Here is a 21709-nt window from a genome sequence, read left to right on the forward strand (position 1 = left end):
TATGATCCAGTTCCAAAATTTTATTGCCTTGGCATACAAGACTTGAATCTTGCTCCTCCTTGGCAGTTGCTTTGTTGTCTAATGGGACTCTGTCTGCGTGACCCTTGATCTTGGGTAGAAAGAGACTGCACATTTAGTGAACTGCTCTGAGCTCAAGCAGATTGACGTAAAGAGGAAACTACTGAGACCCTACATGCCTTGTACTGTGAGGTTCCGAAGGTGAGCTACCCAGCCTGCTAAGGAGACATCTGTGGTGATGATCTGTGGGGGCGGGCAGGCATAGAAGAACAGAACTCCCCTGCAAATATTGTGGGGCTCCTTCCATCATAACCTGCAGAATCTCTCTATTGTGGGATCTAGTTCTGTTCTTAGAAAATTTCAGACTGTCTGAAGGTGGCCCCAAGTCTCTGCTCATTGAAGCTGGAGAAATGGAAGTTGCCCAAGCACACAGGTGTGAGGGTGATGTACCAAAGTGGAGGAAAGAGGGGAAGGAATTGGGCCACAAAGTGGTAGCAGATTTCAAGCAACATTCCAAAAAGAGGAACTTGAGCCTGTCTTTCCTCAGCTTCCTGGATCTGCTCTTAAAGCCAATGCAGTCCTTGCACTTAGATAGAATGTGTAACTCTCCAAGACAGCACAAGAAGCTGGAATGTCCAACTCTGGAGGAAAAAGATCTACTTCAGATTTGGCAGGCCTTGAAGCTTGGAGTTTGGGCATACCTCCAAAGATAGAAGGCCACAGGCAAAGAAAGGCAGCCAAGGTCGGATGTGAGGGAATCACAAACACAAAAACAAAAAAGTGGGAGGGACTGCTGTCCCCTTTGACAGTTCTCAGGGTACACTGGAGTGGGAATCATCTTATCATTTCCTGCCTCCATTTAGACGGAGTCTAGTCGGTGATAGCTCCTTAATATTACCAGCTTAACAGCCACTCAATCATTCTGCCACTGGCAATGCCAGCCCTGATTTTTTCCTTACAAGTTAACCTAAGGTGCACCCCAGTTCCCAAGTCTCTTTGAAGTGTTCCTCTCTGATATCTAGTTCTGACAGGGGTTACATACAGAAATTGTGGATTCCTTGCTCCCAGAGGAACAGTGTACCCTGGTTTAACCTGAAGGCACCACTCCTGTATAATGCACAGCACTTGAGAACACTTAAAATAAAACAAAATTTTTTTTTATGAAAAACTCCACTAGAAACAAGAGAGTGATGTGATGTGAACAAATAGCTACAACATAAAACAAAGATCACAAGATACAAACTAGGGCTACATTTATCAATAGTTACCTTTCCTAATCAAAGGTATTCCATATAGATGTCAGTCTGTTGCAGAGTTGGCTGACTTCACGGGAGCCAGGATCCAAATGTTTATGAAACACACTGCCATTCCACAACATGTCTCCTCAATGAATGGATGCAGTGTGTCTTTCTCCACCATGATATTCTGAATCAGTATTTTGTCTTTATAATAGACTATGTATTATGTTTCTTTTTTACCTCCAAGTGGTTTCAGTTGTTGGCAATTGTCTTTTATGATTTTCTATTGACTGTTCTGTGATGGGGCAATGGTAGACCATTGAGCCTTGTGTTACATCACCAGCTAATAAGAGATGAGTGCCAACTCTCCCCTAAATGAATAGGCCATCATCAAGTAATATCACTCCCTGGTGACTCCTTTTAACCTTTAGATGTCAAGGGCATACATTTCAATATAGTAATATTATGCATTAAATACTACTTATACACATATCATGCCATGATTATGAACATCAGTAAGTTGCAAGCTTTCAATAGAGACCTTACATGTTACTCTTTATGGACAAATACCTTATTAGCAATTTATTTGATGTAGTGAATTTGTCAGGTTTGAGATAAGAGTTGTTTGCAAAGAATGGGGAGCCTTTGCTCAAGGATGCCTTTGTGTCTCAAGCCCCCAAAACACACACAGCATATGCAAGGAATTAATAAATCAATAAATAAAATTAAATTGAAATTAAAAAAAAAGATAAAGATAAGTAAGCTAACTATGTTTGATGCTAATGGAGGTAGCAAAACTCCATTCTCAACTACCTGCAGCTAGAGGTGAGCTGGAGCAGTGGTCAGCCTTCCCCTGTATGCCCATGGGTTAGAGCATGAGGAAGATTAGGGTGCAAGACTCTATGAGCACTGTTTCCAAAAATATCCAAACAAGAGCCAACAGGGGCATACACACACCTAAAGTGACAGCTGCTTGAAAATAGTATCTATAACACTTCATTAATACCAATTACTTTGGAATGGTAAATAACCACCACGCCATTTTGTGCTTTCATAGCGCTTTCCTTCTGATGCTCCCCAAGCATCGAAAAAGATTCATGAATGTGTCCCAACAGCCCCACTTTGAGGTAAATATCATCCCCATTTTACATTTGAGGAAACTGAGTCATGATGAGGTTAAGGGATTTTCACAAGACCATAATGAAATCTATGGCAGAGCCAAGAAAGAAAGAATTTATATCTTCTGAGTCCTGGTACTAGCTCATGCATAGTCTAGTCTTTGCATGCATAGATGGGCATTTGCACATGCATATCAGTTAACTAGATCCATAATTATCTATTTACACATTTCTGCATGCAGAAAATAAAGGCCTTTCTGTGAGTCCAGTTATGTATCCCATAGAACAATGTTGGATACCGTCTCTGAGCTGCTGGTACAACAAGCTTGTGATGTTTATATCTGGAACCATTTTGTACCACTATGGGAAGTTAACTACAGAAGAGTTATTTGTTTTAAATTATCTTAAATTTCCTGCTCACTAGATTAAACATATGATAAATAGCTATAAATATAAAAATCAGCAAATACAGAATTTGTGAGCAATTATTCACACTAAGGTATTAAAATGTTAAATGGAGACTAGCTGCAAAAAATAATTGCCAATATTTTCCTCACAAATACTAAACCTTTAAGTACCAAAAACAGCAAACAAGCATGCAATTAGGAAACTGACAAAATATTCTCCTGAGTCCTGCCATCAGCTGCTGTTCCTGTGAATACTTTTTGCTGTATTATCCCATCTCTAGAATGGAACGTGCTCCTTTCCTTTCTTGGTTCAGAATATTTCATTCACAACATATTGACAGCATGTCAAGCAGTTTTTCCACCATTAGAAACCGTTGATTTTAAAATGGTGTCACTGGTTGACATGCTGTAAAGGTGACTGAGTACTTGCAAAGGTAATAGGCTTGTTATTAACACCATTTGCTAACGAGTTACTGTAATATACCATACATATACATCTCATTATTGCTGGCACCATTCCAGGTCTAAAATGTTGGCTAATATTCACTGCAAGGAAAGTGTCTTACTTCATGAATACTGTAACTAGGTTGCATGCTCTAGTTGTCACAGTTTCAGGATAACTGCACCTGTATTCCCACTTTATGGTTCTTCAAAGGTTTAAGGTTTCCAGCTTCAAGCTGTCACCTCTCTTGAATAGAGATCTGTTCCCCTCTCTAGGGGTGGCTCCAGGCACCAGCACGCCAAGCGCGTGCCTGGGGTGCCTGCGGAGGGTCTGCTAGTCCCGCAGCTTCGGCGGACCTCCCGCAGGAGTGCCGCCGAATCCGCGGGACCGGGGACCTCCCACAGGCAAACCACCAAAGGCAGCCTGCTTGCCGTGCTTGGGGAGGCAAAATACCTAGAGCCGCCCCAACCCCTCTCTCTTCTGACCAAGGGTTTTAGTATTTTCAGTTCCCTGCCTTATAATGTGATATCCCTCGCAAACCGCTCTGCTTGTAGTTTATTTTCTCACCAGGAGCTATGACCAGTGTATTGCCAGCAGTTATCAGTTACCACACAGATCTTTCTAAGCAAGCAAATTTATTCTTAAGGTAAAAGCATTTCCAAAAAAAAATATAATAAAATAAACAAACAATATTATTAACAAAAGTTCCTGTATTCAGGCTAAAACCTTACCAGAAGTCACCAATCAGTCTTATGGGGCCCTGTTACAGGGTTCTCACTCACTGCTAGTGCACCTCCTTGTGTTTAGATTTGGAAAAGTGTCTGATGGCATTGGTTGCCCCCTTCTGCTCTCTGCTCACTCTGCAATAGTCTCTCCTGGTAACTTGGCCCTCTGACCAGAACTCTATTTAATCCACCCCTTCTGGGGTTACAAAATCCAAAAGGATCACTTTAAAATGCTTCTCTGGACAGTGTTCAGCCCCAGCTGTGAGCTCTTTGCCACTATACCACTGGCTGGCAGGAGAACCCAAGCACACCTGCAGCACTAACATTCTGGCTCAGGGACTCTAACCAGCAATCCAGGTTTGCTCACTCTCCATCCCTGTTGCTGTTTTCCTATCCAGCATCTCTCTCTTCCATGGACTGTTTCTGGGTTTACCATAGGAGCATTTTCTTTTCCCAACGGCTACTTTATCCCCTTACTGCAGGGCAGGATCTCAGGGTTTCCTTCCCCTGCAGACTCCTTTGAACTTTCTGGCTTTATAGTGCTGTCCTAGCCATTCCGCACCTAGGCTGACCTAATTGGCCTCATTAACCCTATCAGAGTTGCTAAGTGATGCACACAGGGCTGGCCGCCCAGAGGATTCAGGGGGCCTGGGGCATAGCAATTTTGGGGGCCCCTTCCACAAAAAAAATTTGCAAAACTATAGAATATTATATTCTCGTGGAGGCCCCTGTGGGGCCCAGGGCAAATTGCCCCATTTGCCCCCCCCCCGGGCAGCCCTGGATGCACACCCCATCACTGGCCCTAATAGACCAAAGTCTTTCCAACTCTTCCACAAGAGTTGGGGCCCCTCTTGGAAAGACGATCCGTCTGTTGGCTGGTTCAGAAAAAAGGCCCCAAATCAGTATAGCTTTTTATGCCGGAATATCTTTATTGTCTGTTGATCTCTGGAAACCCCAGATTAAATCAGTATATGCAATTCTCCCTAGGGCACAGTACCTCTGCAGAGGTGTTTATAACCTGAGTGGTTCACTATAATAACCTCTCCTATTTTTAGTTCCTGGAGGATCTAAAGACAACCCTCTCCCCTGTGGTTTCATATAATCCCTGGCCTACGGTGATACCTAAACCATAATAACTGTAATACAATATGTTCCCCCAAAAGATACTGCATGGGGTTGCAATATCAGTCACAGTGTTTACCCAGAAATTCTCAGTGATGGCACAGAAAGAAATTTGATCTTCCTGCTCTGAAAGCGAAGGCCTCTAATTCTTGAGCTAAAGGAGAATCTCTTTTCATTTATAGCAACATACAGTCTAACACAGTTGATCAATTGGACTCTGCCTAGTAGAATGCAGTGGGTACACCAGTGTCAGCCAGTAACAAAAATAGTACTTTGCACTGATATACTGACTGGATCACCTTTCATCTAAGGAAATCTAAGCATTTTACAAACCTTTCTCACAACAACTCTGCAACATTTATATGACTATTTCCTTTTTATAAAAGGATAAAACAAGGAACAGTAGAGGTTAAATGGTCACACAGCAAGTCAGTAGTACAACAAGCATAGGACAAAAATTTGAACTCTCAGTTCCTGTTCTAACCACTAAATATACTGCTCTCCCTATTGTATTTATACCAATAGTCTAATCAATGGAAAGGTAAGTGAAACCCAGCAGGTGACATCATGGACAAATGTCACGGATAACAATAAGAGCTTTGTAAAATAAGAGAATGACTGTTGGTCCCAGCAAGCCTCCCGCTTTCCTAAAGTTAATTCAATTGTCTGGTTTCCTTCCCTGTGATTATCTATTACTTAGAAACTCTTCCAGTTCTTAAGCTCATTGATAATTTTTAAAACTTCAGTAACTATTTACGTTCAGTTAATTCCTTGTTTATTTGAGAAATTCAATTTGAACTAGTCAAACCTTTTCCTTTAAATCCCAAGTAAAGCAAATATTTGAGGAGTTCTTTTGTTTTTTGTTTTTTTAAGGAAAACATACACCAATAATACCTTATATTTTGTTTGTAATGTTAAAAAATGTTTGAAGAAATCTGGGAGTGAAAGCCTTTGGAAGGGCTTTTTATTATTTATAATTATATACATATATAATATTATTATATAATCCAAGGAGGGAAATCATTACTATAGATTTAAAAACAAAACAAAACCACAACCCACTTTCTTTGTTCCAAACTAAAAATATGACTAGAAATGAACGAAATATTTCCTAAAAATAAACATTAAAAAAAATCAACAAAACTAAAACAGCATGACTTTTAATCCCTCTCTCTTCTTAATTGTTTTACTTTTGAAAAATATAAATATATGTGTAAAATACTATCCGGACCCCAGTTTCCTACTTTGCAGGTCATGTTTTCTATTGGCAGTGATCTTTCTTGGAGTGACTAGTTGACATTGTTCATGACAAAAATAATGCCAGGAAAGTTTCCTGGAATGTTTCTCTTCTCCACTAAAAATGTCCACTCTGTTTCATTCAGAAACCATGCAAAATCCTAGTAATGAAACCCAGGGGAAAAAAACACTCAAGAAAGCCAGAATGACTGCACTTGCCTCTCTCGTCTCCTCAGAAGCCAGGCCTGGCTTCTGCCCTATGAAGATCAGGCCCCTACTTCTAAAAATCCCCCGGGATTCTTCCTTCTGTGAAAAAAAATCTTGTACCAACAAACCTCAGTATGGGAAGAAACATCCCAGTCGTGCCCTACACCCTCAACCTTTAATTTTGAAAAGCAACATCCTGTCTCCTGGGTTAAAGAGGCCCACTCTACAAGCCTCACTCTGAGAACCCAGATCTCCACTCTTACAATTTTGTTTGTGCTGTGTTTCCATGCAAATTATTCTCCACTTCCTCACTGTCTTATTTGTCAGCTCAGAGAATGTTTAGAAGGTCCCTTTAAATGGTTCTAGTTCTGTACCTCTAACTTAGGGGACAATCATGCCAGACATGCTCCTGTCCATTAATCCATCATCTGGTCATATCATTTTTCTGGTGGTTTTGTTTTTTGGATGAGCTACAGTGCTAGTTTGCCAAAATATTGCTTGTATAATCTTAATTCTCACCCAGAAATACCTCCGTTGACCTTGCATTGTCCTATTTCACTGGCATCCTAACCCCTCCCCTATCTTATGCCAGTTAGAGTTCTCTTGGGTTCTCAGCCACTTGCTATTCCAAAGCTCTACCTTTGTTGTTCAATTGGTAAATGAGGCTTTTTGCACAGCTTGACCTTTTTATCTGCAAAGCAACCTCAACTCCTCACAGTCAGTGATGTGCACTTGCTACAGTGTTTTTAAAAAGGAAAGATGAAGACTCTCTTTCTCTTTTTAATATCGCATTTAGCTGCGCTCATGTATAATCCCTTTCAAAGTGTTCAGCGCCTTATGATGTTGTTTGCATGATAAGGCACTTTACAAATGAGACTGAACATGAACATTATTAGATTTGAGGTTGTCCCTCCGACACTGCATATGAGCAAATGCTCAGGGCAGCTACACAACTCTCTTTTGCCAAGAGAACTGAAAGTGAGGAAGGACTGATGCATTGGCGGTCTGCAGCAGTCAGAAGGTCCAAGAAGCAGCCTTCCCCAACCTTGCATCTTAAAGTAGAACACTGTTGTGTAATGACCCCATTTGACTTAATGGCAGCACTTTATACTATGAACTGCACAAGATGATATATGTTCTCAAGCAGATGCTGGAGGCATGGCAGAATCAAACCCCAAACACTATACCCTGTGCTCTGAGAGGATATATGAACCGATACAGAACATTGCTTACTCCACTTGACAGCAGTTCTTCTGCTCCAGTGCTGATAACAGCCACTTGGGCAATTTGGATAGAATCAAACAGACCATGACACAAGATTGTAAGCCCCTTGGATAGGAACCATAAGGTCTCAATTGTTTGAAAAGTGCCAAGCCCACTACTGGTGTTTGATGAATATATTATAATATGAAATATTTCATGTCAGACGTGAGTACACATTCCCTATAACAAAGAAAATGCCATCAGGGTCAGGGGCTAAGACACTAAAAAGCATGGTTGAGCATTTTCAAAAAAATCCATAATAATTTTCAAGATTCTACTTTTTTTATGAAAGTAAAACATCACCAGTTGGAATATCAAACTGTTTTCTTCATCTAAACAGTGCAAAAGCAACACCCTCCTGTTGGGGTTGTACCAACTAGCATCTTAAACTACATCGTGGTCAACTCACCATATAACTTGACTAGATGAACTCTCTCAGATTCTTTATGTATCTATGTTTATGAGCCACTTGGTTATGTCTATTGAAATTAAAGGACATTGCACATCGTGAATGATTCAGACATCAAGTTACAGGACTAAAGCAAAACAGAAAAATCATGTCCAAACTCTGTGGCGGTTTGTAGAGGAGGAAGACCTCATGTCAGGAGCAATCACCCAAAGCTATTCTGCACTGTGTTTTTAGATGCCTGAGGAGTTATGTGGACACTGGGAATTAAAGGAGATAATAAAAAATATGGTATAGTCAGAAATAAGTTTATCTATGTCTTCCCTGCATGTCGCTTCCCGTTCACAACAACCTGTGAACTGACAATTGCAAAGACATAACTCTCCTGGCTTGGCAGATAATAAGAGCATCTGTTTGTGTAGGAATTCTAGACCTGTTGTTTATATTTTTGACTCCTGCTAGCCTATACTAGCTGAATGCTTTAATTTGAGAAATGAAAGTGGAAACATGATAAGGTGATAGATAACTTTGAATGGTATTATCGTCAATGGGGAAGAGGGAAGGGTTTGTGTTTTGTTTTTAAACAAGACATTTTCCCCGCCTTACCATTCTGTCCAATAATAATAAAGCAAATAATAATCATTAGCACTTACCTATCACTTCTCTCATCTATAGGTCTCATACTGATAGATGAGATTATTACCCACCTTTTATGGACTTGGAAACTAAGACACACTGATTTATCCAAGGTGTTACAGTGAGTTAGTGAAAGATTTGAGGGTAGAACCTAGACCCGGTGACTCAGTCCAGTCAGTGTCCTAACAACTGTGTAATGCTGAGGAGCAAGCACTGGATAGGGGAATACAAGATATTCACACTCCGGAACCAACCACAAACATACATCAAACATGAATCCATTTCACCACCCACAGCCCTAGAGCACATCACCCAGGGAGTGCAGCAGCAGCAGTCAATGGCAGACCAATGGGGAACAGCCTTCTCTTTCTTCTGCGCTCAGGGCTGGCCTCCAGCAGCGCAGGACTGTTCTTAGACAGTAACTTTTTTATTCAGCTATCCCTCTCCTTCCATTCACACAACTGAAGTGAGCACCCAGATTTGGACAGTGTTTTTCACACAACTTCGTTGTGATGAACCTCAGCAGGACTTAACTTATAGCACAGACAACAAAGCTAGTACTATGCCTCATAGCATTAAGATGATGCACCACTTGAAGACACTTGCATATAGTAAACAGAGCAGACAGTTCTTCTCACTGCGCCCAGTAAGATTCCCCACAAAAAAAGTAGCAATGTTTAGGACCAGATCCTCAACTGATGTAAACTACTATAGTTCCATGGAAGTGATTGGAAATACACTGATTTACACAAGATGAACATCTGGTCCTATGCAAGTTGCTTTATTAATCTAAGATTCATTTCAGTTTGTGACTGAACTTTCTACAATGAAAGAGAGACACAAAGATCACCCTCAAATCAAGGCAAAATATTCATAAAAGGCTACCTGCACTCTATATTGGACAAAATGTGTATTTTGCTGTGGCCAGCCTGTATGGTCTATACCATATTTTCAACTGTACAAATTATTTGTATTTTTTTAAAAGGTCTTGGAGAGCTCCTGACACCTGTGCGAAAATTGGGCATTTGGAGAGCATCAATCCTGCAGAGCACCGAAGCAGGATTCCTAGGTTTAGTGCCTATATTTGGCATTGACCTACCTGATATAGTGACAGTACCATTTTGGTAGTGCAGAAGGGTCCACTCACTGCAAGAGAACCTCCTCATGGCCAGGCACAGAATAGTTGCTGTATCCCCATATAGCTCCTTCTACTGATGGCTGTTCCATCACTGCTGTGATCTCTCTTCCAACAATTCGGGCCGAGGGATATACTGGCCGCCGCTTCCTGCAGCCCCCATTAGCCGGGACCAGCGAATCGCGGCCCGTGGGAGCCACGAATGGCCAGACCTGCGGATGGGTCACGTAAACAAACCAGTGCAGCCCACTAGGGGCTTTTCCTACACAAACGGCTGCCCCAGTTTGAGAAACACTGCCTTACTGCAAGTCTTTAATCAGTTTCTGGGTTCTATTATCTTTATACCTCTTCAGAGGGTTTCCCCTCCCCTTCCTTGGTGGCTGGTAGGGGAACCCAGGCCCTCCCTCTACTGTAGGTTCCAGCCCAGAGACCCTGTAGCTGGCATCAAAGATCTACTCCCTCACACTCTTTGATGCCTCCCAGATGTACTCCCTACCTATTCTGCCTCCCCCCCCCCCGCAATAATGACTGCAGACTGACTGTCTAACACACACACACACACAAAAAATGGAATGAGGGGTATAAAACAGGTGACATAGAGGTACCTAAACTTTTAAATGAAGTCTGATTGTTTAGAATCTTAAGACTTCAGAAACTCCTTCTACCGCCCACCCCGTTTTTCTCGAGCCAGTAGGGAATTTTTGAACAAAGCTTTCTGGGGTCAGCAAATATCAATTTGTCAAAAGTGAAACTTTTTGTGGAAATGTATCAAGTCTGATAAAAATTTCTCAGGTCCAGGAAGGAGAGACACCATCACATAATAGCTAGGTGGGAGATGTTCACCTGGGATGAGAGACTCCCAGGCTCTGCCTGAACCTGGGTCTTCCACTTGCCAGATGAAGGCCTACCCATGGAGCTATTGACTACTCCAAAATAGGTGGGTCTCTCTTTCCTTCCCCCCCACTCCCATATCTTTCTCTTCCTCCCTTCCCCTCATGTTTTTTTTTCCTCCTCATAAAAACATTTAAATGGTCTGAGTTTCATTCCTCACAGGAATGAAAACAAATAATCAAACTTCAACATTTTCTGGAGATTGGAATTCTTGTTTTCTGGCCAGGCCTTTCTTTCTTCATGGTTCATTCAGCTCCATATGCTTTAAAACTCTGAATGTAAAGGCAATGTAAAAATGCCTTCTGTGACTGCTTTGATACTTGGTTCACTCACACTGAAGCTCAGTGTCCTGACTGCAACAGTTTGCTGCAGATTAAAAAGCAACTATGTTGAGATCAGCTACTTCCAGTCTTAGCCAAGGAGATATTTGAAGTATTTTACTACTATTGCCCTGAGACAGAATGTGGCAGCACTCTGATTCTCTTGTCCAGATTGGTTTAGACACATTTCAGCAAATGGAAGTGATCCATTGTCAGGTTCTTTGTGTGAAACAGCGAGAACGGCTGAAGCCACATAGCTGGTTTGATTAATCTCAAATGTCTTTAGTGTGACAACAGCTATATTCGTCTTTACAGTGTTTGATAGAAGTTACAGCATAAGTCAAAGCTAACGGCAAGCCCGGCCAGGAATTCAGAAGCACAAACACTACATATGTGGAGTTCATTATTGCAAATATTGGCAAATCTCATACAGAGTTGGAGTTCACATTCTGCTAAGTGTCTGAAACTGGAGTGTTTATCTGAACTACCGAAACCACTTAATTCTGCAATATTTGGTTGGAGATCTCATGACATTTCACATAGTTCCTGCTTCCATTCAGAACACTCACTCTCTATACAGCGATGTGTATACACACGCCCATCCACTCTGTTTATGGAGGTGGTCTCAATTAGATTAACTGAAGAAATGTGTAATATATTTACTATATGCCTGTGCAATCAATTGCATGCTGCAATTTATTTATCAAATGCTACACTCTTTATCGTATATTTATGACTACATCACCTAATTATTACTCCATCTCCCATCTCCCCAGGACTTACTCTAACATTCCAAATCCATTTTGTTTACTCCTCCCACCCCCCCAAAACACACACACACACCCCTTTACAGTTGGATTTGAGGTTGAGAAGACATCTGACTTTACAGGCAGAGGGATATGGAAAATCTCAAATAATAATAATAATAATAATATCTACCTCGGGAGGGCGAGGAGAGTAATTGTTGTTTACATAGCACTTTGAGATGGCCGGATGCAAACTGTAACTCAGTGGCAAAATGGTAACAGCTGCCAATATAGCCTCAAAGTGAGAATTAAAGAAAAGAAGAAACAAAAGAGAGGAAAAGCAAATTCTCTGTGGGAGTTGGTGTGTGTTTGTGTGTAGCTGGATGTATCAGAACACAAAATGTCAGCTGATTCTCTCCATTTACTATAGTAAAAGGTATACTAGACAGAAAACAAGTCACAAGAGATACATACAAAATAGCAATGATATAAAAATATGGCCTCTTTCCAATATACAAGAGAGGTAAGAATCTTTGGCTGATTTTATTTCTGTGAAGACAAACCAAGTTACTGGGATCTGAGCACTCTGGAATTTAGAGATAATTTACAGTTGTATCAAGCTCCTTGATTATCTTCTCACTCTAACCAAAAGCATTCTGTCCAAACAATCATTTACTTTGGGGAAGTTCAACTCCAGAGCTTTTGCTTTTTGGCTACATCTCTGATATTTAGGAAGTGTGATTGCGGAGGAAGCAAGTGGATGAAGTGTTTCACTCTGTATCTTCAGCAACAATTGCTTATAATAATAATCAGATGAAAAAAAAAAGGATGCTAATGCACATATACGAGTATGAATCCATACATTAACAGCATGAGACCATATTATTATTCCTGCAAAATGAGTGCCTGATTCACAAGAATTCAAAGGCACTTCTGTTTCAAATTACTTTTTAAACAATATGATTTGTCTAACATATTATTAAGGGCTCTTCAGAGGAAAAAGGAAAAAATGGATTAATAGCAAAGAGCATATTGATTGAAGTGTAATTTCTATTATCACAGCTAAATTGCATTTTCACATGCAAGCTGGAGCCTTGGTAAACAGAGATTATTTTTGCATGTGTCCCCTTAAACATATTGTTGCTCATTTTTGTGTTTTGTGTTGTGTCTATTTTATATTAAATTGCAAATAGTAGTGAAGCTATTTCTCTTAAAAGAGAGACACCTCCTGCTATCACCCCTCAATGTATTCAATTTAAAATGAAAATGTCACCATAAAAAAACCTATTGGAAGACATTCCTTATGTGGGTTCCCGCTACCACCACCCAGATTATTAAAACTGAAATAATTTTTTAAATGCTCAACAGCAGCAGGGTTAGGCCACTGCCAAAAGTCAGTGGGAGTTTTAACCTTTATTTAACTGGGAATAAAGACAAGCCAATGCAGGGTGTTTTTGAAAATCCCAACACTGGTGCATATTTAATTATCTCGTTCATTTTTTTTTGACATAACTTACAGTTTTTCTACATTGTAGTTTGTATAGACATATCCACATTAGCTGCACTCTAGATAGCTCACTAAAAAACAGACATGAGGACAAAGCAACAAAGGCTTCAGCCTAGACTGCATGATCCTGCCTGACCCCACGAGATACACATATGTTTGTCAGCCTGTGCTGAAACTCACACCTCTGCATCCTCACATCTATTTTGATTGAACTAGCTAGATTACAACTACCACAATTACGTCTGCATGTGCTGCCAGAGGCAGAAATTTTGCATATAGGATGTGAATGATGTGCTCCACCCATTATACTTGCTCCCACGGGTGCCCTGGCTCTGCTGTGTATGCTGATACAGAGGTGGGGCATGCCTCTCTTTTTCTCTGCATCCTTCTTGTTCTCCTGGTCCTCAAAGGAGAGTGGGAGCAAGTAATCCCTGTGCAGCCCAGAGGGCAGAGGATGAATGGACTGCTACTGTATGCAGGTGTGCAAGGGGATTGGGACACTTCTTTTTCAACTCTCCATCCCAAAATCATGTAGTCAGTAGTTTCATTTTTATTTTTAAATTGCTCTATGATCAGTTTCACTCATTCTAAAACAAGAGTGTATTGAGTTTGAGACCTGAGCACTGTAATAGGTTTTAAAAAAAATAACTTAAAAAAAAAACACTAAGGACATTTTTAGTGAACATACTAAGTTTCAAAAAAACTATTTTCTCTCCAAAACAATGAACATTTTGAACTTAAACAACATTACGATTGATCTTTTAAACACATTTTTGAATAGAAACATTTTGATGTACACATGAGACTCATGAAAATATTTGTTTTCCTCTGCAATCTAATCTTGCAATAAATGTAGTCAATTTCCTAGTTAAAGGGATGAATTTGGATACCAGAGACAGATAGTTGAATGACTGGTTGGAAAAGAACTTCAGTGAATTTAGCCCTTATTTCTTTTCATAAGTCATCTGTGAACAGACCAACTTGTACTATTTCATTTACTACTTATAATTGTTTGAAACATGTTTGTGAACAAATTTTAGCATATTAGTTGTTTACAAAACTTTACAATTTGGCTACTCACTATTCTGGAATAGTAACTGGTCATTTAAGTCACATAGTATCATTTCTACTCCCTCACTGGAGCTTTTTAAGCACAAGAATAACTAATAAAGAATTATAAGCAGTGAACAGCAACTATCAAACAGTGAACCTTTTTGATTGTCTATCAGGGATGGTCTAGACAGTATTTGGTCCTGCCATGATGGCAGGGGACTGGACTCGATGACCTCTCGAGGTCCCTTCCAGTCCTAGAGTCTATGAGTCTATGAGTCTATGATTACACACAAAATCCTTTGCAGTCATGAGAATTTGGGTATTTAGAGGACAAACATCAAATTTCCAAGTATTTGGGTGAGCAAAACCTGTTCTCACAAATGTTTATGAATAGTGTTGAGGGGAAGGGGGGCAGGAGGGAGATAAACAAGACTATGAACAGTGTATAACCAACACACCATTCAAAATTCAAGTGAAATTTCACAGAAACTCTTATGCAGAATCCAAACAGAGATTTCCGCCAGAATCTTACACTGGAGCTATATCAGACCAAAAGGGCTCTAGGCAGTTGATGTCTAACAAAAATAAGAAAAAAAAATCAAGAATTACAGTCCCACCAACAGCAATATCAGAGATGATTTTGCTATTCCAGACTGACTGTGCTTAGTGCATATTGCAGTGAGACTTAGAATAAATGGCCTTTTGTCCTTCCCTGGTGTATTAGTACATTAAACCTGAGAAGGTCATTAATATTACTTAGGATCTTCTCAGAGCTGAAAAGTTTAATCAAAGTTTACATCACTGGCTGCCTCTCTGTAGCTTAGTTTGTAGCATTCCTGTACATAAAGGTCAAGATGATGCTATTTTTGGGCAAGAGAACTAACAGCGAGGTCTATCTAGACTTTGGCCAGGCAGGCTCTGTGTAATTTTCTCTAGTGCTTAGTTTTATGAATTATCACAAATCCTGGCCTGTGTTGTCATGGATTCTCCCTGAACTGAAGTTATCTATTGCATAGTAGCATGTGATGAAGACCAATGTTTATGAGCCAGGCTGGGAGACAGCATCCTTAGCAGAGACAGAATTCCCATTGATGACCGTGCATCTAGTAGGTTATGGCCTCACATTCATGTTTCAGTTGACACACAAGTCAGTAACACAGCCAGAGGTCTAGAAGAGGATAGCTAGCTTCATGGCTTGCTGCCTTTACATGTTCCCTAATACAGCTTACCTATGGGCCTGATTCTTGAGGAAAAACAATTCCCATTAATTTCAATTAAGTGAAGACAGAAAATGAATCATTAAGGAGGATTCCAAAGACAGTCTATCTTGCAGATGGACCTTTTAATTCCTTTTAAAATTTAATTCCTTTTAAAGGAAAATTGAGGTTTTAACTTACAAGATGTTCTCTGGGCTTATCTCACCTAGAAGAGACACTGTACCGTAAGATATAAGACAAAATTACAGTAAAGGCAACAGAAAGGCCTGACCTCTGACAAAATTTCTCATATTATTTTGGGCACTACTATTAGCCAAACTTCTTTTTGAAATCTCTAACCATTAGCTCTTTGGTTAAAACCAGTCACACCCATTAGCCTAAACTCACATGCAATCATCATTAAAATAAACTCATTGCACTCACACGATGTTCAGACTATCCAATTGAATGTCAGCTTCTTTGGCTCCCACATCTCTAAACTATCTTGAATTCTTGCAAGAGAGAATTTCATTTCTGGAGATGACAAATAAAAAAAAAAAGCATTACGTTAGACCAGTGAAGATTGCACATAAGTGACAAGCAGCATTGTGCTGAAAAACAAAACCTTCCCAACTGACACATCTATGGGGGAGTGGGGAGGAAATCACAATGAAATAAAGAGAGTAGGGTATTATTGTGGCACAATAATTGCCACAATTTTTTTTTAATATGTAGAAAACAAGGAATTTTGATGGTGAGTAGTTTTTCTTTGGTTGGTTGTAGTTTTTTTCTCCCTCTCTTTTCTCCTCCGAGAAAAAGATTATACTTCTCTGGAAAAAAGAGTGAATTTTCTATTGTGACAAAAGACCTCCATTTTACAGGCTTGCTGAGGGCCATTAATCTGTGCCATTAATGTCATCAAGAGGTCATTGCCTGATGAAAATGAGGACACTTCACCTTGGTCAATATGGACAGAAGGATTTTGAAGGAATTTGTTTGGGTGGTACTCCAGAATAGCACCTGTTTCTACACTTTTGTAATGGCTACTAACAGCAGCAAATGAAGAATAGGGAAATAGAATAGCCAAACTTCTATCAGTGAAATCTAATTAACTTTGGAACGGTCTCCCTGGGGGGATGGTGTAAGCCTGACCATTTCAAATATAGCGGACAAGGCACTAGCAAGTATGTATGTGCAACAGGATTTTCAAGAATGATTAGCATTGGCCTAATTGCTCCTACTGAAGGCAAAGGTAGCTTTAACATTAACTTCAATGGGAGCAAAGTTATATCTGTGTTAAAAACTTTTGAAAATCCCACCTTTCAAGGTCCCTTCCAGTTCTATGAGATAGGTATATCTCCATATATTTATTTATTTATCTTTTATATAACCCTGCAGCAGAGGGGACATTGTCAGCTTTAGGCAGACTTCCTAAAGGACCTAATGATTCACCAACACAATTTGTTGTACATCTCTTTCTCCCATCTTACACCACCAGCGTAAGGATCAGTTAGAGTAGGCTAAGCAGTTGAATGTTGGATCACTTTAAGCTTCTACATGAGTAGAGAAGGTTATGAGTGTTGAGTCAAATTACTGTTCAAAGTGTTATGCAGATGGGTATGGTAATGATGTTGGGAAGCACTGGTTTGGGTTTAAAGCCAGTAATCTCTCTCACAAGTGAGATACAAAAGTTCATGAGTTGGTTCTTTTGTCAAATCAATAGCCTTTCACTCTCTCCTTTGCCCTCTTCTCCCTGCAAAAATGCATTCAACAATGTGAGATGCTTCCCTGTGACAGAATTTCTAGTTTATTGTGCCTCCGTCCAAAATTTATCACCATGGACAGAAAAGACATCAGAAGTCAAAGGGAGTTGAGGATGCTCACCACCACAAAAGAAGCACTCAGCAACTCCTAGGATAGGACCTCTTATTTTTGATATCTCTCATCAATCTTGTCCTGTCATCTAATTTCCCCATTTATCAACGAGAAAAGATAGAGTACTACATAGAAATGAGTGAAATATATAAAAATAAACAATATATGCAGGTCTATCTTCAGAAGAATAGGTTCTGGTCTTTGATTTATGCCATTTTTCAAACCCTGCTTCTGAAATTCTGTTCAGAGTAAGGCAAAATTCCACCATATGGAGCTTTATTTAAAACCTCCTCCAATTTCAGGCTTTCAAAAGCAGACTAAGAATGACAAACTCAGTGGATGATGAGTGCCAAATACTTAGACCTCAATTCAAGAAAGCACACATATTCAGGACAGCATTTAAGCTTAGCTTTATATATGCGACTAAATCCCACTGAAGTAAATGGGACTTAAACATATTCCTCAACTTAAGCACAGCCTTAACATGCTGTCCTAAATAAGGATGTATCTACTTATGGGTTTAGGTGCTTTCATGAATCATGGTCATAGATAGAAAGAAAACAGATTCACAGTAGTACTTTGAATGGTGGTGCTCATGTGACTTGAGGTAACCCTTTGCTGTATGCCAGCATTTAAGGCAGATAACAACCAAAGCATGGGATCAAGTAGAGTTGGGAATATACTAACAATCACTTTCTGCAAATAGTCATTTGAATTTTTAAACAGGTTTGCTCTGACCACATTGCTACCTTTCTGGAGTTTGCTTTACGTGAGTATTCTAGTGAATGAGCCTTACCAATATGAACACTTTTAAAAAGGCAAATATTAGACATTGAATGTTCACAAACAGCAAATTTGAAATTGCAGTGTAAGCTAAGAACTATGTAAAGTGCAAAATATATTCAAATATTCAATTCAAAATTTGCACTGGTATTGGTTAGTCAAGAGTTATTCAATAAAGAAAAACAATGCCATGTCACTGATATAATTGACCAATGCTAAATTAAATTTAACTATGAACCAAGATTTTTTTTCTGAATTGTCTATAGATAAGCAGTTATGGATTAATTAAATTCATTATAATTTCAAACATGAAATACATTTGAGGGTTTCACAATTTGTTAATCCAGGTACATTTTTTAACCAAGTTATTCCCCCAGTTATTCACTTCATCCTTGTTTTAGGATTCACAGTGTATTATCATTATATTAATTACAGAGCACCATGAAAAAGCACGACACTATAAAAAGGCATGAGCTCTACCTCAAGAAATTTATAATCTAATCAAGACCAATAAATAGTAAACACAGTAACAATTTCAGACGTTATCATTTGGGGAAACCTACTGGTGTAGTTACGGCACTGTACCTTTTTAATATTGTGTGAAAAGTATCTAAAGTTCAGGATAGACACTTTTTTCCTTGCTAAACAATTTGGTTAGAGGGCAAAAAATGATAATAGCCTTTGCAAAAAAACCCCAAAACCTGAGCTTAAAGAAGAATTTGAAAGGTCAGAGAGAGGAAGGACACTTTGAACACAAGTGGGAGGTCACTCCAAGCATCAGGGGAGGGATGAAAGAAGTTGCAAAGTTTAAAGTGAATGAAGGAGACCATAGATATAACTGAGAGGACTGTAAAGAGTAAGACTAAGAAGAAATAGTTTGTGAGATGAAAAGGGCATTAGAGGAATTGTGAAGAGCTCTGAAGGTGGGCGAAAACAACTTGAACTTAATGTGATAAAAGGTAGGATGTCAGAAGAGATTTGAGGTGGTAGGTTTGGGGTGATGTGGTCAGAACATTAGTAAAGGGAGACAACTTTAGCAGCAAGTGTAATAGCTCCACCGATGTATTCTTGAGAGACTGCCTCCATGGACTTCCAATGTGCTACCTCCACCCAAGGTCTTTCTCAAAGTTGACTATTTATTTGTGCATGTTCTGGCTGAGCAATAGCTAATTGGGAGCGAGAACAGCATGTAAAGATGTTGCTCTGAGTTTCAATCAACACTCATTTGTCATTCCGTTAGACACCCTTTATACAATTCAGACATGTTAAAAATGCAGTTTCAAGGCTCAGTCACAGCCCCCCCCCCCTCCATCTCACTTGCTGTAGTACAATAGTTAATGTGGCTTTAGGTTATCTTTCCTGCGTCATGACCTCATTCTGAACATACCTATTTTTTTCCCATCTGTATCCCCAGTTGTTCATTTGACTTCAGCCTTTGCAAGTAAATATAGCTGACTAAGCGATGCAAATGTAAATAGTTTCTGCATTATGACACTAACCACCACCCCAAAAATCTAACTTTTATCTCTAGAAAAATATTGGAATAAACAGTAAGAGAAAACAAATCACAATTTCTAGAGCATAACAGAAACAAACAATAGGCAGCACTGAGGCTTATTACAGAATAGATTTTACTAGAAAAAAGTTGATTGATTTCTTCTTTAATAGAAATACTAAATTAGCGAATGGAGAGAAAGCAGTGGCTGTAAAATAACTAGATATAAGGAAATAATTTGGTACATGGTCTCATGAAATCTTATTCTCTAAAGTAATTTAAATTAACTTGGCCTGCATTTAAAAATAAATAAAAAAGATGATAAATGACAATTTGAATTGTCAGGAGTCATCAATTGTAGTACACAGAGAGATTGGTGTTGGGTATGGACAAAGCCCATGTTTAACAGGGACTGATCTTATTTTTCTAAAGAGGTTGACCAAACAATATAATGCAACTTTTCTACCTGTAAATTTTGAGCTCAGTTACACCTGTGTAAATGAGGAGTAACTTCATTGGCCAAAATCCCTGAGTGGTTAATCATTTCTTGATGATGAGGACTGGAACTGAACTCAGCTTAGTAGAGATACTTGGCATAAAAAGTCAGAAGCCATGAACAGCTAACAGGAGAGTTTCAGAAAGAGTTTGAAGAGGGATTGTGAGAGGTTTTCCTTTAAGGTCTATGTTTAATTCTAGACTGGCTAGTGATGGAACAATATTGGTGATCTGCAGTAGAAGTGCCACATTTGCTTTTTTGCTTGAAGACAGAAGATACTTCTATTAATGGACAGCAAGCTGGTGGCTGTGCTGGAAGAAAATGGATGATAAAAGAATCTGAGGTTTTCCTAGACAACCAGCTTCAGGAAACATGAGTACTCCAGGTTCAAGGAAGAATGGAACTGGCCATAAAGGATTTGGAAAGAGAGGAACTTAGAGAAGAAGTTTGACAGTTTGTAGACACCAGAGGCAAGAGATCAAGGCAGCATTCTATATGACTGGACACAGATGAGGATGGGCAGGCTGCATGTGGCCACCAGAGAGAGAAGAGGACCAGGAAGAATTCCACAAAGATAGAAGTTTCCAATCCATACTAAGTCCTCAGTATGGAAACTGTGGAAGATCTCTCTGAAGATCCAGGTGGTCTAGGGGAATGGAGAGATGCACAGGAAACACCTGAAGATGGCTGCATGGCTCAACCTGTAAGAAAACCAAGCTTGCCTACAAAGATCTCTAATCAGCTAAAAAAAGACAGATGATCCTTGTTGACGATTCTAGATTAAAAATAACAAAGAATATTCTACAAGAGACAGGCAGAAAACAGGATGGTATACTGTCTTTCCAGAGCCAGTACACAAGACATCACTCTATGATAAGATAGGCTTCTGAAGTCAATGGCCAAGTGCTGGTTGATGATGGTTTACAGAGACACAAATGACACTGTATAATGATTTCAGGGAACTCAGAGAAATATTATGGAAGAACATCCAAGTTATCTTCTCAAAGATACTTTCTCTCCCGTGAGTGAAGGAAGACAGAAGGCAGATGATTCTGGAAGTGAGCTGCTGATTAGGTAAGTGGTTTAGGGTACAGGATTTTCGTTTTGTGGAACATTGGTCCATCTTCTATGGGGAGAGAGGGGACTGTATACTTCAGATGGCCCCCATCTAAGCAGAAAGGAAACCATGTTTCTCTGGAACAAGTGGGCTAGACTAATCAAGAGGGCATCACATTAATACGAAAAGGGAAGAGTGAAAAGAGGGAAGAAGTGAGCCCTCATGTACCACAAAATCGAGACATTGAGAACAAAATTAATCAAGTAAATAAAGGAGGTGATGAGAAAAAATTCTTTAATTGCCTATATACCAATGTTAGGAGCTTGAATAACCAACA

The 21709-nt window shown here is 39.6% G+C and overlaps 1 protein-coding gene across 5 annotated transcripts in view; it reads right to left on the reverse strand.

Annotated features, from left to right (window-relative positions):
- LRRC4C (leucine rich repeat containing 4C) overlaps positions 1-21709 on the reverse strand; it is an 899516-nt gene that overhangs the window by 495174 nt on the left and 382633 nt on the right. For 4 of the 5 annotated variants that reach the window (XM_050955348.1, XM_050955346.1, XM_050955349.1 and 1 more), the window contains exon 2: positions 16111-16200. The exons of the other annotated variant lie outside the window; for it this stretch is intronic. The gene's annotated coding sequence lies outside the window, so the exon portion shown is untranslated. The remainder of the gene's footprint in view (positions 1-16110; positions 16201-21709) is intronic. 5 annotated transcript variants of the gene reach the window in all.

This window comes from Gopherus flavomarginatus, chromosome 5, assembly GCF_025201925.1.
Source record: "Gopherus flavomarginatus isolate rGopFla2 chromosome 5, rGopFla2.mat.asm, whole genome shotgun sequence".
NCBI lineage: Eukaryota > Metazoa > Chordata > Testudines > Testudinidae > Gopherus > Gopherus flavomarginatus.